Raw genomic sequence first — 8,643 nt, forward strand, 5'->3', positions numbered from 1 at the left:
GACTGTATTTTGTAATGGAATGAACATTATGACTGGTTTGTCGAGTCCCTGAAAGGCAGCCCTTGACAAAGTGGGCTTTGCCTGGAGGGTTCGAGTACTCTTAGCCAAGAACTACACTCGGCAAAGTCTCTGTCGAGTGGGAAACGGCTTTCGCCGAGTTTCTGTGGTACTCAGCAAACTTGGCAATTCCAGTAGTGAGAAGAGGCTCTGTAATACTGAAATAAATTTTGAAAAGGACTTCTCACCTTAGAGTTAACATAAGCAGAGGTGGCAGAACAAGATCATGAGAATGTCTATTAGGAAACCTACAACTATTGAAAAAGGCTTTCGCCCCGCTTTATATATAAAGCAAACCACCAGTGCCAAACGAGTTTATACAAAGAGACACCACACCACACAACACAAAGTAGCACACGGAACATAGTATGGAAGAGAAATTAAACCTTCAACTGGTAAGACTCGGCTACTTCTAAAACCAGATTGATTTACAATTAGATAATTGAGGCTTGTCCTAGTTACTCTACACTTAGCAGCACTGTAGACTACTACCACACATTGCTGACTAATAACCAAACAACTTGTAAGAACAGTTGATGAATAAACCTTGCCTCCTGGACGGTAGCACAAACACTGGAGCAAACCCACCTATATATTAATACGATCCCAAAACCAGGCTACAGAGAGGATGATTTGGTTCTCGAGAGAAAGCTTCTTGCCATCTCTAGTCTTCAGTCACATCGCTACATGAAAATAGATGGGAAAAGTAAATGGTTCAAATACGAAATATAAGATAATGTAAACCTAATTTTTGTAGTAGATGCACACGAGCTCACATACCAGTCAAACGCTTCTTCTTTGTTACCCAGGAAAACATTCTTGGATGAAATTAAGTTGAACAGCTTCCACTTTCTTCAATCTTTTGTAATACAAACGACATGCGCTACACACACACAACTTAGCAAACATATTTGAAATAACCATGCGGAAGTAGAATTACTCGTAATAAAACATGGGAGCTTTGCTACATCTCAGAACTATACGCCTGAAATAAAATAAAATAAAATAGGCATCGGATGTTCAGTTACGTGTAGTATTAAAAAAAAGAATAGCCAAATCAACTATACCGAGATTGTGCAACAACAAAAGAAAACTTCTGGGCCAACTCTACTACTTCATCGGGATTGGTCTTTTAATAAGTAGGAAAAAGGGATCCGCTGGAGAGAGTCCAGCCCTCGTTCGTTCCCCACCGACCTTCTCTCTCAGAAGCCAAGCGTCGTTGGCCGCCGTCGCGGACCTAACCCAAGGTATGTACTGCTTTCTCGACTCATCACCGATTACTCTCTGCCTGCCAGATCGATGATTTCCTCTCTATTTGCAGATCCACCCGACCTGACCCTGTCCCTGCATCATACGCTCTACCGTTTCCGATCCATGGAGGAGGCGGAGACAGGGGAGAACATCGAGAGGAACACCAAGTCTAGGCTGGATGCCTCTTCACCGACGACCTCATTATGGAGATCCTCTCCCGCCTCCCTGCCAGATCCCTCCACCGCTGCAAGTGCGTCTCCGTGCGCTGGCACGACCTCATCGCTGATCCCGCCTACCGCAACATGCTGCCCCTGACCAAGTTCCCGCACACCGGCTTCTCCCACCAAGTGCCTCTAGCGCGCCACCCACTGGTAGAAAAAAGGCCTTTAGTCCCGGTTCGCAAAGGCCTTTAGTCCCGGCTGTGCAACTGGAACTAAATATGCGCGACTAAAGACCCCCCTTTAGTCGCGCCTCTTACGAACCGCGAAAAGGCTTTAGTCCCGGTTCTCGTGGCTAACCAGGACTAAAGGCCTCCTCCGCAGGTTTAAACCTGGTTTTTTTTGCGGATTTTTTGAATTTTTTTTATTTTCAAATTTCTGAATTATTTTAACCTCTAATCTCTAATCACCACCCCTCATCACTGCTCAATTTATCCTCTAATCTCTAATCACCCCTCATCATTCCAAATCATCTAACTTCCCGGACGGTCACCCATCCTCTCACTACTCCAGCCTGAGCACGCTTAACTTCCGGGTTCTATTCTCCCTCGTTTCCAAGTCTGCACTTGTTGTTTGCGTGACAATAGTAGGATGTCAATTCTATTAACCCTCAGGAATTTAGCTTGAGCATGAAGTGACACATTTCATTGTTTGAGTTTGAAATTATTGTTTTAAAAAATAATAATTATTTAGTAACACTAATATTTCTGGAATAATTAGTTTGACCACTGTTTGACCATAGTTTGACCAGATTTGACCAAAATTTAAAAAAACTGAAATAATTATTTAGTAACACTAATATTCTAGAATAATTAGTTTGACCATTGTTTGACCACAGTTTGACCACAATTTGAATTTTTTTGCCTCTCCAGATCTTAAAAGCCCCGTATCTTTTTTCTGTTAGGTTTCTGAGGATTTTGAAAATGTTTAACGGGGTTCCCCAGTTAAATTCGGATGTAACTTTTCGAGTAGATGATTTTTCATATAAAAAACTTTTTCATCCGAGTTCGTATGCAAAAGTTATGCCCATTTTAAGAATTTCCAGAGAGATTTTGCAAATAAAGTCGAAATTCATATTTGTTAATTTTCCCAACAACTAGACCACATATCACATGAGAAACTTATTTTATTTTATTTTTTTGACATTTGCATCATTTTCTTTTGTTTTTTCTAAAACTGAAAAGGCGATCAGGGGGTAGAGTTTGAAAATGAGGCCTCAAATCCCTTTAGTCGCGGTTGGCCAGACCAACCGGGACTAAAGGTCTAACCTTTAATCCCGGTTGGTCTAGCCAACCGCGACTAAAGGCCTTCGGGCCAGCCTGAGAACCTTTAGTCCCGGTTGGCCAGGCCAACCGGGACTAAAGCCCCTCCCGTCCGCCAGCTCGCGCTGGGCCCAGATAGTTGGTCGCGGGTCTCCTCCCGAACCGCGACTAAAGACCCCTTTGGTCGCGGTTCGATTATTTTGGGGACTAATGGGGGCGTATGGAAGCCTATTTTTCTACTAGTGACCCAACATCTCCATTGGACTAATCCTCCTTGGGGCCGTTTGAAGTACTCAGGGGACACAAATTTGAACTAGTAACAAACAGCAAACAACCTGTTTGGTGTGCTAATGAGAAGCTCGGAGGATAATAAAGGAATTTACCATGCCAGAATTCCTGCAGCTAGCATGCCAATTCGCACTCATACTAAAACTGAACAGTGGTGTGTAGACTTGGCAATCTCAGCCTGGTATGCTAAATCTCCCGCTGTTAGAAATTCTAGTGCAAAGTGTTGAGTAAATAGGAAATTTTCCGATTAATTTAATCCAGGAAATAATCATGAACATGGCATTGATAGAATTAACGACATCCTAATTACGATCTATATAAGAACGTAGTATGCAAGTAGTAGACAAATCTACACATAATGCTAGTACGGCTAACACATAAATAAATAGGAGCGGGATAAACGAGTTATACCTTCTGGTAGGCCAGGAAGAAGCCGTGGCGGCGGTGGCAGCGGCGGCGTCCTCAGTGGCCTTCTTTTCAGCTTCAAGCTTCTAGGCGGCGGCACGTTCGGCGTCGGTGGACATGGTGATGACGAGGGCGACGCGGATGTAGAGGAAGCAGACGAACGGAGGCAAGTAGTCGTGTAGTCGCTCCGCAAAAACCTAATCCCCTCTCCCCCGTACAGGATCCGAAGAGGCGGGGTTTCGGAGGCCTGCTCTCCCATCAACCGTGTATGCGGTGGGGTGGAGTTGCCGGTGGCAGCAGTATCAAAGGGACGACAAGGGCGGTGCACGTGGAGCAGATGCGATCTCTTCGTGGGGCTAGGGTTTAGCCGACGGGTCACATATATAGGCACAACCGCGTGGAGAGACGTGGGCTCAGTCCACGTCCGATTCGGTAATAGCCCATGATCTGACGTTTCAGAGGTCCACCTGACAAAGACTCTCCGTTTCTGAGCAGCAAAAATAAACACATAGATGTGAGCTCGGCTCGTTCCCGCAACCCACGTCATGGCAAGGAGGAGCACGCGAGGGCCTCTTCCCTTCTCAAGTAGGTCCAACTCCTCCCCCAACTAGAAGGTGAGATTAAACATCCCACCACCCACTGTCTTATACCTACATGGGCCCTTACAGATTTTTTTGAAATTGTTGGATGGGCCTAAAGCCCAACCCATATTTCGACACAAAGTTAGTCGCTTAACTAGCGATAAAATTCAAACAGAAAAATCTCTTAACCGCAGAGGACATGAACCGGTCGTTGCAGCAGATGATGAAGACCTCCAGCAGCTTGCGAAGACTGGCCTGCTCCTGGAAAAGTTGAGCTGCGTTGTAGTAGCTAGCTGAGGAGATTTCGAAGGCGTGGACATTTCCTGAGAAATCTGTCGCCGACGTTGCAGGGTGCGGCCTGCGCATGCAACGGCAGCGGCGGTGCTGGTGGCTATTGCGCCCGCGACCTCCTTAGAAGGAGCGAGACGAGACCAGCGGGGATCAGCTCCCGTTGCCGGCGCGAAGCCCCGGATCTGTGGGAAGAAGGCGGCCGTCTCTAGGCTAGTTTTTATCCTTGCCTTTTTAGAAAAGTTTTCGTTAGATTTATGATATTTCATTTCATCGCTGCTTCAGAGAAGCAACTAAGTGGCACATCAGTTGGCAAAATATTCTTATGGGTCTCATGCGGAATTTAGTTGGGATGGGGGTGCACCCAATTTTCTCTCGTTATGTAAACCATGATGTAACTCTACACAATAAAGCGCCATAAGGCAATTTTTTTTAATAAAAAAGGAGTCGTCCTATTTAGCGACCTGTGTAGGGGGCTGCTTTTTTCCTTTCCTTTCAGTTTAGTTTATTATTTTTTGCTTCAAATTGTTTAGGATTTCAAAGAACCAAATTAAAAAAATTCAAGAAACTGAAAATGCTCTCGGATTCGAAAGATGTTCATGAGTTCAAAAATGTTCTCCAAATTGAAAAATATCCGTTCATTCAAAAAATGTTTGTGATTTTGTAAAATATCGGTGAATTCAAAAAAATCTTGAAGGCAAAAAAAATGTTCGCATATATGGAAACTATTCATAATTTTTTATATAATGGCAATTTTAAAAATGTTTGTGTATTTAACAACATGAATTCCAAAAATTCTTATGAATTTTGAAAAAAGGTCTTCACATTTCAAAAACTGTTCATGATTTTAACAAATATGCTCATGAATTCCGGAACAATTCACGGTATTCAAAAAATGTTCACTAACATCAAACAATGTTTGCATGTTTAAAAAGTGTTCACGAATTTCACAGGAAAAAATGTTTGCTAATTCCAGAAAATGTACAGGAATTAAAAAAAATCATTTATTTGAAAAATGTTGTCAGTTTCAAAAAAATGTCATGAGTTTGGTTTTTTTCTTTCTTTAATTTAAAATTATTCTCAAAGTCAAAAAGTTTCACAACTTTTTAAGAAAGTACATGAATTTTAAATTGTTTGCGATTTTCATAAAAATACATGAACTGAAAAAATGTTCGGCATTTAACAAAAATAGTGAATGTGAAAATAAAAAATAAAAAAAAGGAAAAAATGTAAAAAGGGAATAAAAAGAAGGAAAAAAACAAAACAAAAACGAAAAACCGGTTGAGGGAAGGTTCAAGATCGATGGGGGGGGGGGACCTGTAGAGAAGGCTTGGAGAAGGTGTTCTTGGCGGTTGACCTAGTTTGCCCAAGGTTGGAGATGGTGGACGCCGTTGTCGGCGGGCCCGCATCACCACCACCTCTTGATGGAGGACACGAGGGAGGAGCACTTCTGCCTCTCGATTCTGGAGGAGCTCCTCGAGGAGGAGGTGTAGCTCGAGGCGGTGCGGTCGGACGTTGTTGCCCTCGTCGAGCTATATGCCGACCCGTCCCTCATTGGTGAAGCATGCGCCATCCTTGAGTCCATCCAGGACGAGTGGTTAGTGTCCACGAACCGCCGTAGGATCTTCATTTGTGACCGAGAGTCGGAGCAGACCTTTGTAGACGAGGACAAGGACGACGAGATGCCTCATGCCGCCAATGACCGCGAGGCCGGTGGTTCCGTCGAGGTGGGTGATCCCGATCCCCACAGACAAGGGGTAGATAGATTAGTATATGCACTCCTTTGTCCGGAAATACTAGTCGGAGAAATGGATGTGCTCGTGTGTAGTTCTATGTTGCATTGTTGCATGCTTTCGCGTAATTTCAAAGGATAAAAAATAGTGGGCAAGAAAGAAAAAAAGCCCAAACGGACTGGTTTTACACGTCCAACCGGACTGGGCTTTTTTTCTCTGTCCGGCTGGAGTACGAGTCTATCCATCGAATTGCTACCTCTTTTGGAAAAGAAAAGCTTGAGCGTCCCAGAAGCCCGTCGCCGCCATAAACCAAGCCAAGGTACTACCTTTCCCGACTCAGCACGGCGGGGTCACCACCATCGGCTACTACCCGGGACTCGAGATTTTCCTCGGCCTGATCCACGATTCCCTCTCTCCATCTGCAGATCTTACATGACCCTGCCCTCCCTCTTCCGCTCCATGGAGGAGGCAGAGAAGAACACCAAGCCGAGGCTGGAGTAAGGTTTTGGTTACCGAATGAGGCATTTTAGTTACCGAATGAGGCAATTTTACCGAGGGAAACTGGTAAACGTCGTTACCACGGTTACCGAGAAATACCGAGAATATTTCAAACGAATTTTATAGTTGAATTTTGAATTTAAATAACTGAATGAACGAACATTCGAACCAGAGACCTCTCAAAACAGGAACTAGGTTGCTATCAACACGTCAGAACCAACTCTCATGGCATTATTTTGATCCTACGTACTTTTATTATAAATCGAGCGTTCAAATCCAAAAAAAATTCAAAATTTTGGTATTTTTTGCTCGGTATGGGGATTTGCCGAAGGGCACGGAAATATGCAGTAACCATGGGAAATCTCGAAATTTCGACCGATAACCAAAACCATGGGCTGGACGACCTCATCCTAGAGATCCTCTCCCGCCTCCCGGTCAGGTCCGTCCACCGCTTCAAGTGCGTCTCCGTGTCATGGCGCAACCTCATAGCCAACCCCGCCAACCGCAAGAAGTTCCCCCAGACCCTCTCCGGCTTCCTCTACATGACCAACGACAAGAGCGGGCAACGCCACCACTTCGCCAGCGTCTCCGGGGACGGCGCAGCCCCGTTCGACCCTGGCCTCCCTTTCCTGCAGCCTAACAAGTTCAAGGACATGGCCCAGATGGACGCCTGCAATGGCCTCCTTCTCGACCTATGCTCCAGCAAGAACATGGTCAACCCTTGGGCTTGGGCAGAGGACGATTGCCGTTTTGTCGTGTGCAATCCGGTTACCGGGAGGTGGGTGGAGCTGCCCCCTCAACCGCAATCGCCGGCATACAGATATATATACAGCCGTATGGACGGCCTGGCTTTTGATCCGGCAGTCTCATCCCATTTCCACGTTTTTTGTTTTGAGGAGACCTCTTTCGAAACTTACATGACAGGAGTGAACATCTACTCGTCACAAACAGGAGCCTGGAGTCGCAGTGATGGTGGGATTGTTGAGAAAGTGGCACTCTTCTTCTATACTAAGGGTGTCTTTGTCAACGGTATGATGTATGTATATGTGATTGGCAACCTGAACGGCATCAGCAACGAGTATGTGCTCCTGGGGATGGACATGCAGGGTAAAGTGCGGAAGACTATCCCTATGCCGTATGGTCGAAGATTTGGTATGATTGGAACGTCGCAGGGGTGCTTAGTCTATGCTGTAGCTTCCGTCGATGATAACAAAAATACTAGATTCTGAGATAGAACTCTGGTGCCTCAAAGATTGTGACAGTAAAGAATTGGTTCTGAAGCACACTGCCAGCATCGATGAGCTTATGAGCATGACTGGGAAGAAGTACAGGATGGCTGGGATTCATCCAGATTGCGACACCATTTACCTGGTTTCACGTGGAGGTGATACCATGGTACCATATGATATGCAACACCAGAAAGTTGGCTGTATCCTTAATATTGAGAAGAATACACAACGATTTCTACCTTATGTTCCTCTGTTCTCGGAGTCATTAGCAGATGGAGATAGGCAGTAGTCTTTTACCTTCAAACAGCCCTTGTGCAAGAATTGGCTATTTTGTCGGCTCAAGTACTTGTTTCTATACCTCTCAATCTGCTGGAATCATGCCTCTCAATTTGCTGGTGCTTACACCTGCTTGGTCGATTTCCAGTTCAGAGCAATTGTTACCCTTTTTCTTGTTTACCAAGCACTGGTTGTTCTGGACATGTATTATTTCCGTGTGGCTAACATATACTGTAATCGGTCTTCCTTTCCATAACAGTCCGTTATTATGATTATCCTGAACCCTAGTGCGGATTGCAAACCTGTTAGTGTACTAAAATGTTCAGACTGTTTACTGGTGTGATGTTCAGTTGAGCTCACTCAAGAATACCATTTGTTCCAAGAAAAGCTCTGAGCTGCTCCAGAACTGATAGTTTGTTAGTGTGATTATTTGCTACAGCGAGCAGACGATTGAATCCCAGCTGTATCATACCTAATCTTGGTCCAGTGGTTTTTGATTTTTCATGCATGTATATTTTCTTTCTAGTTTCTTGGATCCATAGGGGACTTCTTTATCT

General features: G+C 44.7%; 1 pseudogene; it reads left to right on the top strand.

Annotated features, from left to right (window-relative positions):
* Positions 1-1,431: 1,431 nt before the first annotated feature.
* Positions 1,432-8,099, top strand: LOC123165952 (F-box protein At5g07610-like; annotated as a pseudogene).
* Positions 8,100-8,643: the final 544 nt, after the last annotated feature.

This window comes from Triticum aestivum, chromosome 7D (assembly GCF_018294505.1).
Source record: "Triticum aestivum cultivar Chinese Spring chromosome 7D, IWGSC CS RefSeq v2.1, whole genome shotgun sequence".
In the NCBI taxonomy this organism is placed as follows: domain Eukaryota; kingdom Viridiplantae; phylum Streptophyta; class Magnoliopsida; order Poales; family Poaceae; genus Triticum; species Triticum aestivum.